Raw genomic sequence first — 19,667 nt, forward strand, 5'->3', positions numbered from 1 at the left:
CTAGAGCGCAGGCCCAGTAGTTGTGGCGCACTGGCTTAGTTGCTCTGCGGCATGTGGGATCTTCCTGGACCAGGACTCAAACCCGTGTCCCCCTGCATTGGCAAGAGGATTCTTAACCACTGTGCCACCAGGGAAGTCCCATGAACATTTAATTCCTTAAAAAACCTTTTACTTTCCTCCTCTGCTTGCTGGTAATAGGAACTTTGCCAGAGAAGGTTTCACTTCCGCAGCAACCCATAAATCCCATTGCTAAATTTCAGCATCAAAAGATCACCAGTACTGCAATGAATTCTACAAAGCAGGGAGAAGGAAGGAAGTGCAAGGCAGCCGTTCTCTTTGAAGGGTGTCAACCACCAGGAAGCTGCCTCTGCAGAGCTCACTCAGTGGAGACGGGACAGATTCATGCCCATCACACTGAGTATGAAGTGCCATCTGTCAAATTCTCTTATTCCCAAGACAGTTCTAAGAAATATTTGAATACTAAAATTCTTTGGAAAATGACCCCCATGATTCTTGCAATGGCACCCTACTGAATAAGCTTTTAAAATTAGTTTATTATCAGATATAACTAGTTTTTTTTTTAAACTTAACTGGTCAAGAAGTAATTGGGTGATTTATGGAATACCATAGCTAATAACAATAATCATTTATTAGGCATTTACTGATTGTCCACACCTATGCCCTGGAATTTACATGCATTCTCATTTAATCTGCAAAAGAATCCTGAGTGGAACGTGGACTTATCCCACTTTAGAGATGAGGTAACTGAGGCTTGAGAGGTTACGTGATTTGCAAAAAAAAAAAAAATCACAAAGAAGTGGTGGAGGTGGAATTTGAAGCTAGTTTTGTTTATTTCAAAACTCATTCTCTTAATGTACTGCACTCCTCTCGTTTATCTTAGATTTCTTTGTATTCATTTTATAATAATATTTCTTTTAAAGAAAGAGAATCCAGTTTTGATGTGTGAAGAGACCTTACAGCTTGTCTAGTTCATGCTCCTCATGTATGGACCAGATCTGAAGTGTGGGTACACAGCTGAGGAGAGCTATAGGGGCACCCAGCTCTGCAGGCTTCCAGGCCAGAGTTCTCATCAGCGCACAGTGGTTTTAGAAAACGTCAACCTGTCGGTAAAACCACTTGAGTGAAAGTTGATTCTAGAATTGAGAGGGTAATTTAAAATCACTTGTTTTGGTGCATTCTCTAGCCCTATTCTCTTTTATCATCAATATTGGTGATAGAATACCACTTGCACTGAGTGCCCTCCTCCTAATTAGATCTGACCCTACAACACTACTGTACATAAATATATAAAGATGTAGCTAATATTTGTTAAGGTGTTTTGTCCAAATGTTTGCTGAATAAATGCTATCACAAATATGTGCAGTTAAAGACAAGTAATCATTACCTATATCCTCTGAGTTAATGATGATGAATCGATAAATATCCATATATCTATGTGATATGTAGTCTGTTTTATTTATAGATTTATTATGCTCAAATATAATTATTTCAGTGGAGTGAATTCACTCTGTTAGAGTTTTCCATATTAACATTTAGCCAATAACAAAGTACAAATTGGGAAGTGGTCTGCAGTGTTACACAGCTTGCACAAATGAATCCCCTTTCTACACACAAGCACACACACGCATGCATGTATGCATGCACACACACGCAGAGGCTTTCTCTTTAACTTAGTTCTTTTCTAGTATTTCTTTAATATGGGACATTTTCCTTTTTGTTTAGTTCTAAGTTCTTTTCTTTATGAATTATTTGTACCTGGAAAACTCTGTACGAAACAGAAACTTTATAATTACATCTGTAATTTCTGCTCTAACCAGAGAGAGAGTTAGTTAGATGCTAGCTGCGGTCTCAGGCATATCCCAAACACTGCCTGAAGCGGGCCTCACATGGGATAATTTATGACAGCTGGTACTCAACCTCAGGGTAGGGTGATCAGGAGGGAGTGGGGGGTGAACCTGGGCTGAACCAGAAACTGCAGGTCCTGTCTAAAAGGGGGCTGTTGAACAGATCTATTCAGCAGCCAACTGTTGCCATATGGGAATGTGGGCCAGTCTTGACAGATCTTCTGATTTTTTCACTGTAAGCCAGAAATCTGGATTACTTAAAAATCTCCTGATTTTAAAAGATTGGCTAACACGACGTTTTAAAAAGAACTTCCTGCAGACCAAACAAAATAGCTTTGTGGGCTGGATACAGCCTGTGAGCTTAGGCCCTTAGAGATAGATAGCCCTTTAGTGGCCAGGTAAGTGGAAGCATATGATTCAAATAAAAGCATACTACACTTTTAAAAAGTTGAAACAAAGCAAAACTTGATGTCATCGTTTTATGTACCACACACACACACACACACACAACACACACACACACACACACACGTACAGAAAGCAGAACAAAACAAACCAAAATCCCCATACTTGTAATGGTAACAATTTCTGCCCTTTAAATTTGGTTTGCTACATCCAGAGTGGTTACATTTGAAGTGGTTGTCCTGCCTGAGGAGTGACAGATTCAGAGAGAAATACGCGGAGTATGGGAATGCAGCAGGTAGGAGAGGAGTAGGAGAAGATACGGGGGCTGGGAGGCAGGTGGGCCCCGTGGTAGAGAACAAAGGGTCAGAGCCGCTTGGAGGGCAAGAAGGATCATCCACCCCAGAAGACAGGCGAAGAGGAATACTCCGTTATATCTTTTTTTTTTTTTTTTTTTTTTTTTTGCTGTATGCGGGCCTCTCACTGTTGTGGCCTCTCCCGTTGCGGAGCACAGGCTCCGGACACGCAGGCTCAGCGGCCATGGCTCACGGGCCCAGCCGCTCCGTGGCATGTGGGATCTTCCCAGACCGCGGCACGAACCCATGTCCCCTGCATCGGCAGGTGGACTGTCAACCACTGCGCCACCAGGGAAGCCCTACTCCGTTATATCTTAACATTGATTTGGGGGTTATAGGGAGGAGAGGGAGATAAAAGAGGAGTCCTTACGTGAGAAGGGAACATTGTGATCTGATAAATATTCAGAAACAGCGCAGAAGCTCTGGGTGGGCAGAGGGCTGTTGTTTTGCCGTTCCTAGTGTGCACGTTAACTTGTGTGGTGGCTTCTTCAAAAGGAGAATTGGAGTGAAAAGGCAAAGAAAGGATTTAGGTCAGGAGAATATAGAGTGAGGAAAGGAAGAGGCGACGACAGGACAGCTGGCGTCACAAAGTAAACCAGGAAAGCTGAAAACGTTTCCACGGTACAGACCAGCACTCTTCCCCCACCCCCTAAACCACGGCATTGTCTGAGGGGGTGAGCACGATAGCCCCGCCGCTCCCGGATGGCTCTGGACTCCAGCTTGTTTGGCTTGTGGCGGGCTGGTGTGCTCAGTGCCACTGGTGTAGCCCCCATGGGCCCTTTGTGTGAAGTTAGTGGCCTCAGGGCTGCACCTGCCCTGCCAGGCACGCTGCTTGGAGGTCAGTGCAGGCTGAGTTTTAGCCCCTCTTCCTGGCTGGGTGCCCCCGGGCATGCCATGACCCCAGACCTGTGTTGTGACCCTTCCTTCTAGTGCTCCTGTCTTTCGTTTTATCTGCTGTTCTGGGGAAAATCCTTCCATTGTTTAAGTCTAATCTGTTGTGGTACATATGCCCTCTCCGAAGGAGAGGAGAGGTGATACTCTAGCAGCTCTGTTACTAGCTGAGTCTAGACTTTTAGCCTGAGAGGGGATTTTTAAAACCATTTTTCTCTTATCCCAAGGATAGCACATTGTTCTTGGAATTCCAGCATTTTCTGGGAAATAAACCTTTTGATTCATCAGCAGGTTTTATCCCAGTCCTTAGGATTGTCGTCCCTGTGTGACCTGAACCATGTCTTTCTCAGCTGGTGTAACTTTAAATTTTTAACGCTTTGGTTGTTTTCAGAATATAAAGTAAATTTTACAGATGTTCCCCTATGTTAGTTAGTTCAATGCTATAAGTTCTTTGTTCTGTTTTATTTAGTTTCTCAGCGTGGAAGCCCCTTTGTAGTATGGAGAGAATGGGTGCAGATTTACTTGCACTGTTGCTGGGAAGGAGGAAGATTCTTCGAATTCCACTGTTTGTTCTTGCAGGGACTCTAGTCCACAGATGGAAATCCTGGAAGATCCTATCAGGAAGTGAAACTTGTAAATAATCTTTGTGCTGGTTTGGGGCATTATGGATTAACAAATTGTGCAAGAAGTCTTCTTCAACCTTCTAAAATACACTTGAAAAAGAACACAATCGTAGAGAGTAATCTATTCTGGAAACAATAATAGGAAATACTTGCGTAGTACTTACACGTGCCTGGCACTCCTTGGAGCACTTTATATGTATTAGCTCATGTGTTCCTCACAACAGCCCATTTTGTAGCAGAGAACAACAAGGCCCAGTTGCCCTGTCTGGCTGCACTTCCCCATCTCTGTGAGCAGCCAAGGGACTCAAGGCCACAGAGCTGGAAGTGACAGAGCTGTGACTGGAACCTAGGAAGCCATGGCTTCAGAATCTGTGCTTTTGAGGGCTGCGTTATGGCCTCTTGTACTCTTCTCAAGACAAGGATTGCAAATAGGCTTTACAAACTTCTTTTGCTTTCCATATCACCTCAGCTTTAAACTCAGGATCAGGTTTTGATTTTTTTAAAAAGAAAATTATACTCCTTCCCTGATACCTCCTCCCCAAACCAAATGAACAAACAGAATTTTCAGGAGACAGTTTCCGTCTAGGAACAGAAACTAAAGGGTCTTCCTGGAACACTGTCCTAAGATACCGAACTGATCATTCTAAGGGCTGCAGGTGGGGCCTCCTTGCTGTGACACCCCTCACTCTTGGCACCAGATTTGTTTTTAAGAGGACAGAAGCTATTTTACCTTTACAACTAGTGGATTTGGTGAGCTTCTGAGAAAGTTTTAAAAATTGCTTTTCACACTTCATAAAAGACAGTGGGAAGGGCCAAGGACTTGGAGCTTAGATGACTTGAGTTTAGTCCTGGCACTCTTCTTCGCTACTGACTGTGTGGCCTTGGACTTCTCGACTTGGGTTTCATCCCCTGTAATTGGTGGAGGGGGGTGGGGTGATAACGGCAATAGGATTGGTTTGGTGAGGATAAGAAGCTATTACATAGGATGATATTTTATTGACAGCAATGGCTGTCAAATACAGCACAGCTGGGGACCAGCGTGTGCTCTGTGAGCCTCGGGAGTCTTTCCCGTGGGTGAGTGGTGAGCTGGCTGTTTGGGAGTTGGTGGGAAGGTTTGCGTTGATCTGAGCTTCTTTCCTTTCCTGTTCTCTCCTTACCTGTGGTACAGTGTGGATGATAATGTGGATGTCCACTCAGTTTCTGGCCCAAGCTCCTTTTCCTTGGTGCCCTCTCCTGCTTTGGGCTCGCCTCCAGTTTGCCTACAAAGTGCTGTTTGTTGTGAGGGTGAAGCGGGCAATTCTCTGGGCAGTGCAGTTACTGTAGTTCAAAGCAGAAAGCCAAGCTGGAGGAGGAGGGACAGTCAGGGCTTGTTCGTTAGAATTTGTACATTGATTTTTGAAGGAAAGAAAGGGAATTAAAAGATGACTTCTCAATAGAAATATTATGAAATGCCCTTCATAACAGAACAAAATTGGGCAAGGAGAAAGGGCTTTAAGAAATCACTGCTTATTACTTTGAAAGCAAATGGTTTTGTTTTGTTTTTGAGTGGAGGCAAATAATTTTGGAACTCTTACTATGTCTGCAATGCATTCTGGTAGGATAGGAAACAAAAATTGATAAATGATATTTACAACAGCTGTCATTTTGGTGCATTTTAGGTGGTCCGCATTGGGCCAAACACTTTCCCTGTTATGTCTTCAAATTAGTCATGAAGGTAGGACTCACTTTTTGTGTGTCCCATTTCAAAGATTATAAAATTGAGGCTCATAGTATTTAAATAACCTACCAAGGGTTACAGTGCTAGTAAGTAACTGGAAGAGCTAAACTTTGAACCTAGGTCTGTCTCTCATTCACAGTATGAAAAATGAGTGTGTTACATGCCCCTGCTTTCAGGGGGAGACCACCACGTATGCAGTTTGGTGTAATTCAGCTCAGCACGTGGTATATGCTGTAATTCCTGCATGAGCTAATTTTTTTGAACATTTGTTCAGAGGAAGGAGAGACTGATTTTGATTGGAAAGATCAGAGAAGGTTTCACAGAAAAAAATAACTTGAGCAGCGCTGAGGGAACATTGGGGCAGCAAGTGCCAAAGACATAAAAGAAGCGTGTGATGTGTTTGGGGAATGGTGCTGTGACAGAGTGAGGGATGTGGGAGGGAAGGAGGGCCGAAAAGTAGTTTGGGACAGATCACAGAGGGTCTCGAGTGCCCTGCTAAGGAATTTAGACTTCATTCCATTGCCTTTGAAGGTTATTCCATTATACGTTCTTGAGAAGGGAAATCATTTACTCTAGTCTCTGATGTGACTGATTCTGGTGGCAGTGTCTAGAAAGGAGTAGAATGTGTGCAGCAAAGGTTCCCCAACCAGACTGCAACATAGGGTCACCTGGGAGTTCTTAAACATACAGATTCTGGGAACACCCCATGCCCACCATCAACCCCCACCCACCCCCTTCCCCAGACATTCTGTTTAAAAGCCTGCAGGTGATTCTGAGTGCAGTCAGATAAGGGAGTAGGGCCTGTAGACATTCTGAGGCTAATTGTGAGTTTGCCATCGTGTGGATGATTTATAAACCATAGGAGGCAGCCAGTAATCAAACCTTGGGGAAGATCTATTTAGGTTTTATCGTTTGCTTGTTATTCCGTATAGATATTAAATAATCTCAGAGCATCATCATTTTCACATAAATTTTCCCATTCATATCCACAATAGAATGCACTATGGCTCTAAACTTTATGCCTTTGTGCTAAGTCCCCTACCCTGCCCCACCCCCTTTTTTTGTTCGTTTATTTCGAAGGAAATGGAACATGTAGCATTTCCTTCGTGATGTCCCTTCATCGACAATCTCTCATCAGCTGTGGAGTCCACTGCCTGGGGCATGGTGGCTACACAGCTAATAGTTCAGCTCTTCAGTCTCTTAGGAGTTGAATGATACGATGCTCACTTGTACATTTCCTGGGACCTAGCATGAAGTTAGGCCATTTTTTTTTTCCAAATGTTGCAGACCTCTCCTACTTTCGTTTCTTGAGTTCTGAATCAACTACTGACTTTTAAAGTACAAATTTTGCTGGGAGAGCAAACAGTTCTACCAAGGGAGAAGCAATTTCTCAACATTAAAAAAAATTAGAAATTATAATTTATGCTTAAAAAAATAATGTTAGTCCAAGTTTTTGCTCTCTTCTCTCTTCCTTCTCCGCTGTTCTTTATCCTGCCGTATGTTTACAAACCATTCTCATGACCTTCTGCCTGAGCAGCATGTTTGTAGTGGGGCCAGATTATACATACACCACTGACTTTTTCATCTGACCTCTAAATTCAGCCTTTGAGCCCCTTCATTTCTTTGAGTTTTGCTAACAAAGTCTTCTTGTTGAAAGGAATATTATTTCCCGTGGAACTTTACTGATGGTGTGTGGAATAATAGGATCATGCTTTTTGAAGTTCAGACCGAAGGTCCTAAAATCTTAAACATATCCAGTTTGCTATTGCTTACTTTACTTTTAGTTCAGTCTTGGCATTTCAGGTCTAGAGGTGGTTACTACTCAATGGGCATCCTCAGCCCCTCCCCGAAAATTAAAGGGAGCACAAAAATGAAACCAAACTTCTTGTTTTTCCTCACCTTTCTGTTAATTTAACTAAGTCAATTGGCTTGCCCGCATTTGCCCTTTTCACCCCTCCCAAATTAATGTTTGTGCAGATTTGATTATAACAGTGTGAATAATTTCTGTTACTTTTTTTTTTTTTTTGCGGTACGCGGGCCTTTCACTGCTGTGGCCTCTCCCGTTGCGTGCGGAGCACAGGCTCCGGACGCACAGGCTCAGCGGTCATGGCTCACGGGCCCAGCCGCGCCGCGGCATGTGGGATCTTCCCGGAGTGGGGCACGAACCCGTGTCCCCTGCATCGGCAGGCGGACTCTCAACCACTGCGCCACCAGGGAAGCCCTCTAAGTTACTTTTGAATACAGATTGAATACTGTTCCTTGTGGTTCTTTTCTTCATCACACTGGTAGATGTATCCAGTGTTTTTCTTTCCAGCCTGCTTAACTCCTGTGTGGTTCTTGTAGCCACATAAGTTTCAGTTGATTTGACCATCCTGATTGTATGGGACACTGTTGCTTCATCAAGATCAAAGCACGTGGAGTTCAGGGCATTCTCTTCCCTTGCTAATTCAGTTGTGCTGGAGGCAGGCAATCCTGGAGCCTTGCAATCCAGGATTCTGGTCAAGGTAAGGAAGCAGCCCTTCTTCCTGATTTGGCTGTTCGGCAGATGTCTTTTCCTTTCTTTTAAATATTCATTTATTCAGCAACATGTAGCAGGCACTGCATCCCTGACCGTGTACAACCAGTGGTTACATTCTTGCTGTAGAAAGGAAAACCTCTGACCCTTTCACTTCTCTCCTTCTGCCTTAGCATGGGACTATTCCCCATGAACTTTCATGCTGGAGAAAGCAAGCCCAAGCCAATGGTACCCCATTGGTATTAAAATGTGTTGGTTAAAAGTAGATTCTGTGGCCAGCCAGGCTGCCCAAGTTCTGGTATTTGCTAGTAGTATTACTTTAGGCAAATTACTTAATAGCTCTGTGTCTGTTTCCTGGTCTGTAATATGGAAGTAATGGTAGTTCTTGCTTCATAGAGTTGTCCGGAATAATTGAGTCAATACATGTAAAGTGGCTGGAATTTGTTTAGCTAGGTTTAGTTTAAAAATTGATGAATAATCTTTCAAAAGTTTATAATAATGTTTCTGGATTTTCCAGGCACTTTGTTTCTCTTTCGTGCTATTTGCCTTAGTCACTCCAGTGCAGGCAAAGGAAAGGAGATGAAGATCAAACTGTCCAGCTTTGCCACCTTAAATTATTTGTAAATGGCTTTTCTTTTTGAAGACTCCATTATAATAGGTAGTTGAGAATTGATATATTCAGTAGACAGTATGACTTATTCCCTATCAACTCTTATATTGCTACTTCCCAGTGTGTAATTGTACAGATATTTATATATTTTAAAAATCTTTTTAAAAACATTATTTTCTTAGTAATAAACATTATATTTATTGGACCTGTTAAATCATTTTAAGTTGTTGGGTTTTTAATGTATTATTTTTAAACGGATGCCCAAAGAGAATTTTTAAATTTTTTTTTTTAATAAGGAGGCAGAAATCCCCACTACAGACAATGAATAGACAAAACATGCCTTCCAAAGAAAAATGTCTTATAGGACAGTGTTTAGTCTACACAATATACATCATGATCAACAGTCAGTAAATAACCCAAGGCTGTTCATGTTAGCAGTCTGTGCCAGGAACAGTTTTGAATACTCTTAACTTATGTACAAGTATTTGCATTTAGTCAAGCCTCTATGGTTTCCTGCTAATCTTTCATATTTATGCTCACTGAATCACAGTACCTCAGCTGTCATGGCTCACTTTACGTGTATATTTGCATACTAACTGAAGAATGAGAGGGGAAACTTGGAAAAAATGTTTTAAGATTTTGTCCATTGGGACTTCCCTGGTGGTGCAGTGGTTAAGAATCTGCCTGCCAATGCAGGGGGCACGGGTTCGAGCCCTGGTCTAGGAAGATCCTACATGCTGTGGAACAACTATAAGTCCATGTACTACAACTACTGAGCCTGTTTTCTAGAGCCCGCGAGCCACAACTGAGCTGGGGCGCCACAACTGCTGAAGCCCACGGACCCTAGAGCCCATGCTCCACAGCAAGAGAAGCCATGGCAGTGAGAAGCCCGCTCACCACAAGGAAGAGTAGTCCCTGCTCACCGCAACTAGAGAAAAGCCCACGCGCAGCAACAAAGACGCAATGCAGACCAAAAAAAAAAAAAAAAAAAAAGATTTTGTCCATCACAGTTTGATCGACCTGTGGATCTGTCTTATTTATTAAATACTTTTCAGCTGCAACCTAAGATCATGTTTAACCTAATTTATATTGACATATTGCTAAGAATCAGTTGGCCCGTTGGAAAATAGATGTTTATAGTTTACTCTTTCAAACAACTTGGGAAGTTGATGAAGTCACGTGATATAGTTGAGAGAGATTCTTCTGAGTAACAGATGTGTCGCACAGAATAGTAAATCCACAGCCAAAATGCACCTACTCATTTCTTCTCAATTCAGAGGAAGAACAGACCCAGGGTGAATTTTAGCTTCATCACCTGCTGCTTTGAGAAAAACACCTATGAGCTCCGCTTCTAGCACAGTGGTAATGAGACCTCCTTGCAAAGGCAGTTCTGAGAATCCAGTGAGGCAGGGCATGTGTGGGTCCTATGTAAATGTTACTAATTCTGCTCAAGATGTGTGTGCTTTGAAGCACTGAGCTGAGGGACATGCCAGCTCACGCCTGTAGCCACCCAGGCCTGCGTTTCTGACGTGTAGCTGGGTCTTCCAAGTAATGCTGCAAGTGTTCTGAGTAGTGCTTTCCTTCTCAACTTGCTTGAAACCAGGAGACTCTTGTGCCTAGGAGGGAGCCTAAACCATCTTGCAGGCAGACTTTTTTAAAAAGGTGATTTGTATCCCCTTGCTACATTTTTGCCATGGGAAATGACACTCTGGCTCCTTGAAAATGGCTAATAACCGTCCGTGGGTAAATGCCAATCAAGCCAGCCAGTTGGCTCTGAAGACATTTTCCTTGAAAGCCACGGCCCAGGTTTTGCAGAGGCCTGGAGATGAGTGTGAGTGCCAGAGACCTCCTTCACAGAAAAGCCTGTTGCATGTGCTACCCTAGAAGTGAAGACAGAGGCAGGGATGCCGCTGTGAAGGCTGCTATTACAGAGAGGCAGTCTCTTAGGTAACCAGATGGCTTGTCATTTTTCTTTTTTTGTTTGCAGAAAATCCAGCTGTAATAATGGCCAAGAATCCTCACACAGAGAAATCGTGTGGCAGACATTTTTAATCACCAAAGTAAGGTCTTTCTCTTTTAAGATGAAGAAAGATAAGGAGCATCGTTTTGGGATATGAGTTTATCGTCTCTTCCTCCACACCCATTAGTCCTCAGGAAAGCTATCTTTCGTCACTTAATTTGGAGCCTCTAAAATGGCTTTCACACTGTTGCTGTCTTGGTCCACGGACCGTGGTACTTAGGGAGTGGAGACTTGCAAAATTAACCTCCAGTATTCTTCCAAAATCAGTTTTATTTTTTGTGGAGTCATTTGTGCCTACCTGGGAGCATTTGTTTCTCTTTTTATGAGGTTGTTATTTTAATATTTTTTTCTGCCTAACAGTGTCAAGGAAGAAACACTTTCCATGAAATACAGAAGGGGCAGGAGAATAGCTGAGCTGTGAGAAAGTACGATATGATGCTTTGGTCTTGTGGTTGTTAGGATACATACTTGTCGGGGATGGATGCAATCTTAGGATGTTGTATTATCCAAACTATGAACTTTGGGACCCAGACAGCTTAATTTAAGCATGTTTCCTTTGCTTTGTCTCAAGAATTTCGTTTTTCTTTAGAGGTTTTCCTTTTAGGCTCTTGGATTTATGAGTAACAGAAATGAAGGCAGGGATACCAAAAGGTATTTTAAAATAGAATTGTATCCAAAACATGGTGATTATTGACTTTTTTTTTTTTTAATGAGAGAATTGAGAGAAGTTCTGAGTTAAATGCCCTCTTTCCTCCCTCCCTCCCACCAGGTACTTTGTGGGAAAGCAATGGCACTGCTTTGGGAAGAAGCATTAGGTTTGTGAAAAGAAATGAAGAGTGGACAGGTCCAGGGTAAGCGAGGGACTGAGAGAAGGAAAATGATGGCAGCAGAGGCAGACCTGGACCCTAAAAGCATGCTAAGATCCCTCAGGAGGTTTTTAGTAATAAGCCCGCATGCCACTGTGCGAACCTGAAGGATGGGAGTGCATCTGCCCCTGCCCAGCCCCTACCGGCACACTTGAACTGTCCTTGCCCTTCACCTGCACGCCCTACAGCTCCAGAGTCTGTGCTGCTGAGTGAGGTGGTGGGGAAGGGCGAGTGAGACGCAGCTCATCAGGAGACAAGACAAAAGCACTCACTTTCTCCCTCACTCTCCGCTCAAGTATCTGGGGTCTCATCATTGCCAAGATTCTTTTTTTTTTTTTTTTTTTTTTTTGTGGTACGCGGGCCTCTCACTGTTGTGGCCTCTCCCGTTGCGGAGCACAGGCTCCGGACGCGCAGGCTCAGCGGCCATGGCTCACGGGCCCAGCCGCTCCGCGGCATGTGGGATCTTCCCAGACCGGGGCACGAACCCGTGTCCCCTGCATCGGCAGGCGGACGCTCAACCACTGCGCCACCAGGGAAGCCCCATTCCAAGATTCTTAATCACCTTTTAATACATGCTGTTTCTTGGCTTGTCCGGAGGCTAATAGCAGCATGCTGTTGACAGGTGAGTGTGAGCTAAGTGCCAAAGGAGAAGGAAATGGAAAGTGAGAGAATTTCAAGTTTCACTAAGAGTGGAGTCCATGCATGTTTTGTTTTGTGTGGTGCGGTTTTTGTTTGTTTGTTTGCCTTCTTCTTAAAAGGGCCCAGTTGGAAGAGAATTCAGGGAACAGATACTAGTCAGCAGATTAGGTTCTGAACTGGATAGACTTTGTACCTTGGCATATGAGTGGCTATCCTAGAACCTTTTGAACTTTTGCCACCGAGTAATTCTGAAAAGGCTGACAGAGCCAGTGGTAGATAATGGGAAAGAGCACGGTGTCCTCTGCTCAAGTAATCAAGGTACATATTATTCAGGTGGGTAAGGAGCCTAGCTAGTTCAACAGAGTGATAGCATGGAATTGCAGGCCCATTTGGAGATGAAGGAATGGATCACAGATGGTCGATGGGCTTGATTTTTTCTCTGAGAATTCACTGTTGTTTTGAGAATAAGCAGAGCTTAGAGGAAATGGCCCAGATTTTACACTTAGGAAAGAACTCTTATTCAGTTCTCCATTTGACCACTTTCTAGCTAAGACATCAGGACAGTTACTTAACTTCTCTGACCCTGCTTCCTCAATTGGGAATATGAGAATAGGACTTTTGCAGATCTGTTGGGAAATACTAAGACTAAAGGGAGATTAAAATGAGATGCTAACGCTTAGCAGGAGCTTAATGTCCATCAGTTTCTTTCTTTCAGTCAAAATTTAACTTTTTATGTAGAATAATCATCCTTTATATTCTGTTCTCCATGTTGAGTTTTGAAACAGGAATAACTTTTATTTAAGTTATCACCTTGATGATAAAAGGAGCTGTTTATCAGAGACAGTGCTGTAGGTGCCTTGCAACCTGACAGATTCGTGTTCAAGGGCAGGCAGGGTACCGGTGAAGCTGTCCACACCTGGAAGCCCAGAAACTGGGCACTGAACGCATAAGTGGACTCCTAGAGCTGGTACACTCTGCCTATGGCAGATTCTTAAACCACCTGTTTACTATCTTTTAAACACTACCCTGAAGTTCACCCAAGTCAGAGGGTGACAAAATGGACATAAACGCAGAAGTTTGGGACTGCTCTGTGATTCATATGCCCAGAGAAATACTTAATTGTTTTCTGGAAGAATGCACTATATGATGATCTTTTGTGTGGAATTGGTATATGTAAATATTAGGGCACTGTGCGGGTAAGGATCCCAGTAGACAGCTAGCCTAGGAGCCCGGAATACTATTTTATTTTATTTTATTTTTTTGGCAGTTCGTGGCTGCTGCATGAACGCTCTCCCTTTTGAGTCAGCCAGGCGCAAGAGAAGTAATTTCCCATCCAGAAGCTCTTTCGGCAGCTGAGCTGTAGTGGATATACTGGGATGTGGCTAAGTTTAAAATTGTGCGTAAATCCAGCTTCCTCTCCCCTGGAAAGGCTCAGCTTGTCTTTATACCTTCCCCTCCGGCCAATTTTTTTTTTTTTTTTTTTTCCGGGGGCGGAGAGGAGAGGAAAGGAGGAACACTGAGGCAGGCAGACAGCTTGTAGTTGACTTAGGTCCGCGCGGGGAGGGGGAAACCCAGGCGGGGGTTGGAAACGGAAGGGCTGCCAGTGCGCCGCAGGCGAGGCCGCCGGCAGGGGGAGGCCGGGCCGCGGGCAGCCACCTCGCGGGCCGCCGGGGTGGCGGGTCAACCTCCGCGAGAGCGCCGGGTGCCCCGGACCGTGCGAGGAGGGCGGCGGCGGTTATGCAACCCGCAGCCCCCTCGTCCGCCCTCCCCGCCGGCCTGCGTCCCTCCCTCCGCTTGGCCGGCACTCGGATCTCTCGGTCTTTCTCTCCCCTGTGTGTTTCAAACAGGAAGTGCACGGCTGTCTGTAACGTGCCGCCGGGTCCCAGGATGGAAGAGTGAAGTCGCGCCGGTTCCAGCTCGCGGAGCCCGCCGGAAGCCAGTCCCCGGAGAGGAGAGCGCCCTGAGGGAGCAGGGTGGCCGCCTGGTCCAGGTGCGGGGCTGGGTTGCGAGCCCGCGGGCCGGGCGCTGGGCTGCCACTCAGTCACTCAGCGGATCTGCAGCTCCCGCGCTGCAGCCTCACTCGCCGTGCCTTTTCTAGGTTGCGCCCCCCCTGGCTGCTTTCTCTCCAGGAGGATCTCTCCAAACTCTGTGGCTCTGCTACCCGGGTGCGTTGGACCCCGGCGATAAGGCGCGTGGCAGCACGCGGCGCCCGCGGGACCTGCCCCGCTTCCTCACCCACCCCAGGCGGGAGCTTTCGTGGCTGGGCTGCTTGTGCCCGGGAGGCTTCCCGAGTCCTCAGCTGCCCTTTCCACCCTCGCCTCTCCTCCTCCTGCCGCCTGAAGTAGCGGCTCTTTGTTCTTCACTTTGTTCGCCAGGCCAGGGGTTATCTACATAAATGGGTGGCTTGGGTGTTATTAAGAGTAATGTGAGTGGGAGGGGTGGGGACCTGGGGGAGAAAGGATGAGTTGAGGGTGATGTGTAAGGTGGAAAGGGGAGCAAGAGGCTTGGTGTCCGGGCTAAGAAATCTCACCAGCTCCTCAGCCGGTGAAACAGAGGAGTCCAGGCTCTTTGCTTTCCATTTTGGAAGAGCCAGGCTGTCAGGAACTGACGGAGTTCGTGATGCAGACACACACTGGAAAGGTAGTGACCAGGAATGAGGGGCAGCTAGTTCTGAGATGTTTAGTCTGATGTCTGGCTTGTTAATTCCAGTTGTGGATTCTTAGCCAGCCTCTCTTGCTGAGACAGAGGTCCTTTTAAAGGTAGAAGCTTGACATCTTTATTCATTAAATGCCATTTTTCATCAGAGTAAAATTGAGAACGACTTTTCTCAAATTCACTGGGTAGGTTACAGTTTCACATGGCTCGTCTTACTCCATCTCAGAAGTGCATAGGTGGAGAACAAAATGCTAGAGGAAAGGTTGGTTTTATGCGCAGAGTTTTTGCTTCTTCATTTCCCTGGCAGCTCCTCTCTCTGCAGACTAAATCAGACGGACTTTTCCCCCAGTGAAAGCCCGGTCTTGTTTCCCCGCCATTATTTGTCTACCTGGTTGAACTCCAGTCTTCAGGAGGGACACTAAAGGAGGTGTGATGGTTGAGAGGAGGTGAGAGGCAGTTTGATGGGAAGATTGTAGCCTCAAATTAAATGTTTGCATGAAGTTAAAGCCAGTAGCATCTTCTTTCTCTTTCTTTTGGAAGAAGGGATCCATGCAAATGACTAGAGGGGAGGAAGGTGAGATTCTGCAAAGAAGGGCCTCTTTCTGTAGCAGGGAGGGAAAGTGCAAAATCACAGTACTATGTGCACTTAGCCCCTTCACCTTATTGGGTGGTCAAGCTTTCTCGGGTAGCAGGGTTGGTTGCAGAATTTAAATTCGTGATGTCCTATGCTGACTATACCACTTTAATGCTGATGTTTTTTGTAGTGAAATAGTATTTACTACATAATTAATTTTGGTTTGAAAGGAAAATCTTTTGTAGTTACTCAGCCTGGTACATTTGTACTTTCCCCTCCCTCCCTTTCTTTTTCTTATTAGCAGCATGGAGGTAATTTAAATTATAAGATCCCATTATTCCAGTAGCCTTCAGAACTTTAATCTCTTTTAAAATGCAGGTGCTTTGAGCATTGTGATATTATCAGTAATTGGCATAATTGTGTTAGCATTAAGTAGCCAAGATACACTATGAGCGCTGAGCAATTAATTTTATCTTTTTCTAGATAGATGTGGACTTCTTAAATTTGAATTTAATTGTGAGAAGTCTGTTTCTGCCTCTTCTTGCCAAATACGTAATGAGATTAAAAGTGAAAACAAGTCATTAAGAGAGACTCTTGAAAGACCTGTACAACCATAGTATTTTGCCTCTATTTTTATACCCAGGTATACTCCCAGCCCTCTGATTCATTAATTTTCCTGAGGAGTTTCCTCAGCATCTGTCATTCTGTTTCAAGATAAAATAGAACAGCCTTTGTGACCTCCCAAACTTGTCCCCTATTTAGGAACAGGATTTACCCCCACCCTAGTGGAATTTGATACTAATTAAATAATAACCCAGGAATCATAATAAATGGCCTTTAGATCCTCATTGCGCATTTTCTATATCTCCTGTATAACTTATTACTCTGTTTAACAGTCTGAAATAGGATTCATTTATTCTGTTTGATGGAGCGAGGAAACTGAGGCTGATAAAATATGACTTGTCAGTGGTGGTCATACTAGTAAATGGACATGCTGGGACTTGAACAAGAGTCTTATGCTTTATAGTGCTTGGCTCTCTTGTAATCTGGGAAGTGGCCGCTTAAGGAAGAGATGGCAACGCTGATTCAGATGGTCTTGCTTTTCTAAAAGAGAGCTGATAAACACTGGCTCGAGATTAACTTCACCTGTATCTCCAGATCTTTTCCCATTCCTCTCTACCCAGAGCTTAGGGGGTTTTATTGTTGTTGTTGTTTTTTCCATGTTTGAAATTACACTTCCTCTGTGTTAGTGACTAGATTTAGCTGTGTTTGCATCATTGTGATTTGTTTGCTGCTGCCAACATTCTAATGGCATATTTTAATTTACAGATATCTTATGTCAGGTCTTAATGAACAGTATCTTTTTGAAAGGTCAGATTAGCATATTTTAACTTCTTAGAGTAAAAAACAACATTTCTGGTTTACCCCTAGGACATAGTTTACATCCCAGAAAAGAAATAATAAATTAAAAAATTAGTAAATGATGTATATAGCTCTCTTCATACTCCACTACCCTACATACTGTATGACCACTGTACATGGCCCTCCAACTTCCCCACCCCAGTTCAGGATAACTTACTGAAAAGCTTATATTATAAAAGACATGGGCAAATCCATATACACTTTATATATTAAATATTTTTGTAATACTCCCCAGATGGAAATAAGTTTATTTTTCTTATTTTTGGAACATGTAACGTTGAGGCTCTCTTTAGCTAGGATTTATATGTTACACGGAGAAGAGCATAAATTAAAATTTAGAGTATATTTTCAGTGGGATATGCTGGATAAAATATTTATTTTGTCTTCAACAATTGAAGTATCTGTAGTGATCTATAACTTCCCCTTTGTAGAATTGTGTCAAAGCATCAGGAGAAGGGGGAGAAGGTGGGGGAGAGGGAGGGTGGGGAGGAAAGGGAGATAAAATGAGTGATTTTTTTTTTTTTTTTCCCGGTACGCGGGCCTCTCACTGTTGTGGCCTCTCCCATTGCAGAGCACAGGCTCCGGATGCGCAGGCCCAGCAGCCATGGCTCACGGGCCCAGCCGCTTCGCGGCATGTGGGATCCTCCTGGACCAGGGCATGAACCCGTGTCCCCTGCATCGGCAGGCGGACTCTCAACCACTGCGCCACCAGGGAAGCCCCTGAGTGGTCTTTTCTTTTCTTTTTTTTTTTTTAAAGAAGATGTTGTGGGTAGGAGTTTATTAATTTATTTATTTTTGCTGTGTTGGGTCTTCGTTTCTGTGCGAGGGCTTTCTCCAGCTGTGGCAAGCGGGGGCCACCCTTCATCGCAGTGCGCAGGCCTCTCACTATCGCGGACTCTCGTTGCGGAGCACAGGCTCCAGACGCGCAGGCTCAGTAGTTGTGGCTCACGGGCCCAGCTGCTCCGCGGCATGTGGGATCCTCCCAGCCCAGGGCTCGAACCTGTGTCCCCTGCATCAGCAGGCAGACTCTCAACCACTGCGCCACCAGGGAAGCCCCGGTCTTTTCTTTTATAAGTAAGGAATGGAATGATATATGCATATTTTCTTAATACACAATGCACTGCCACTTCTGTCTGTTTTAAACAGTTGCAGTGGCTTGTGAACTAAGAATGAAAGGGTAACTAGCTAGCTTTGATGTTAAATGCCAAGGAAAAGTTTATGGCCAAGAGAGGACTAGGAATGGAGATAAATGTGCATTAGGATTTTCATTTTTTCAAAACCCTCTCTCTTTTCCTTCATGTCTATTATAAAATAAAAACTATCTTCAATTGGAAATTGTGAACTTTAAAGCAGTGGTTCTCAACCCTTACAAAAATCAGGAAACTTTTATTTACTACTAAAAGATTTCAAAGATTTTGACTTGTTCAGAGTTTTACTTCTCATTTCTGATGATTGGTAATATTTAGTGACAGAGTCACTATTTAATATCACTTAACTGGATATATATTATAAAGAATCACCACAGCATCTGCCCGTATTTGTAAAATAGTAGTACATGTATGAGTGGGACAGGGGTTCAGTCTACCGACTTCTGCCAGGATCCTGAAGTCCACAGGTTGGGACTCAGGACTGAAGTAAAACAATTGCTCCAGGCTGAAAATGCAGAAATGGTGATGTACATTATGTTAGCCGTCAGGTTATAAAGATTCCCAAGTGGAATTTTTCATCTTTGTTGTACATTAAATAGGTAATGTGTAAAGTCCTGACTTTGGATCTGATCTTGTTTCTGGGTTAATTGTTTTCATGGTCAGCTTTGAGGTCCTGTAGTTACTCAGTCACGGATAACTGGAGTTCTTCTAAGAGCATTCTCCCGACATTCTGCCTACAGTGCTTCCTTATGTTTGTCAAGTCAGGACTCCAACACCAGGGTCACCACTGTCATAACTGCCACCGTCTGCATGCAGCCTTATATTCATTTCGTAGAAGCTAAAAGAGCCTTCCCAATCTTAACCTTTACAGTTTTCAATAAGTGTATAGAAAGAGAGAGATTATTTACCCTGTTCTGTAGCGGAAAAAGCTGACATACACGTTCATATTGAATCTGTCTCTCTGATTTCCATGCCTATTGCTGAGGTTTTGGTGTTCTGTTTAAGGCAGATTAGGCAGGGCACCAAAATCTGTTAGGGTTAGTGCATGATGCTCTTTTTTCTGGTTAAAAAAAAAAACAACTTTCTATTTATTGAATGTTTTATATGGATTATCTGTAATCTTCCTGGTATTGTGCAGGGTGGGTAATATCCCCCTTTTATAGGTAAAGAAACTGAAGCAAGTGGAGATTGTAATTTATCCAGGTCACATGGACAAGCTGAGGCCTGGCCTCGGATCCAGGTTTGTCAGTCCCCAGGCTAAAACATTTCTGTCATCACATCTGCTTCTTTCTCTGTCCTTAACCTCACCTGTGAAGAGAAATGAGAACATTTTGTTTAGTCTTACCTACCTTTTCAGCAAAGGT

The 19,667-nt window shown here is 44.0% G+C and overlaps 1 protein-coding gene across 5 annotated transcripts in view; it reads left to right on the forward strand.

Moving 5' to 3' along the window:
- The window catches only part of LRRC8D (leucine rich repeat containing 8 VRAC subunit D), a 112,070-nt gene that overhangs the window by 7,411 nt on the left and 84,992 nt on the right, over nucleotides 1-19,667 (forward strand). For 3 of the 5 annotated variants that reach the window (XM_082615686.1, XM_082615685.1, XM_082615687.1), the window contains exon 2: nucleotides 14,352-14,494. The exons of the other annotated variants lie outside the window; for them this stretch is intronic. The gene's annotated coding sequence lies outside the window, so the exon portion shown is untranslated. The remainder of the gene's footprint in view (nucleotides 1-14,351; nucleotides 14,495-19,667) is intronic. 5 annotated transcript variants of the gene reach the window in all.

The sequence above is a fragment of the Mesoplodon mirus genome (genome assembly GCF_964341445.2).
Source record: "Mesoplodon mirus genome assembly, chromosome: 3".
Lineage (NCBI taxonomy): Eukaryota > Metazoa > Chordata > Mammalia > Artiodactyla > Ziphiidae > Mesoplodon > Mesoplodon mirus.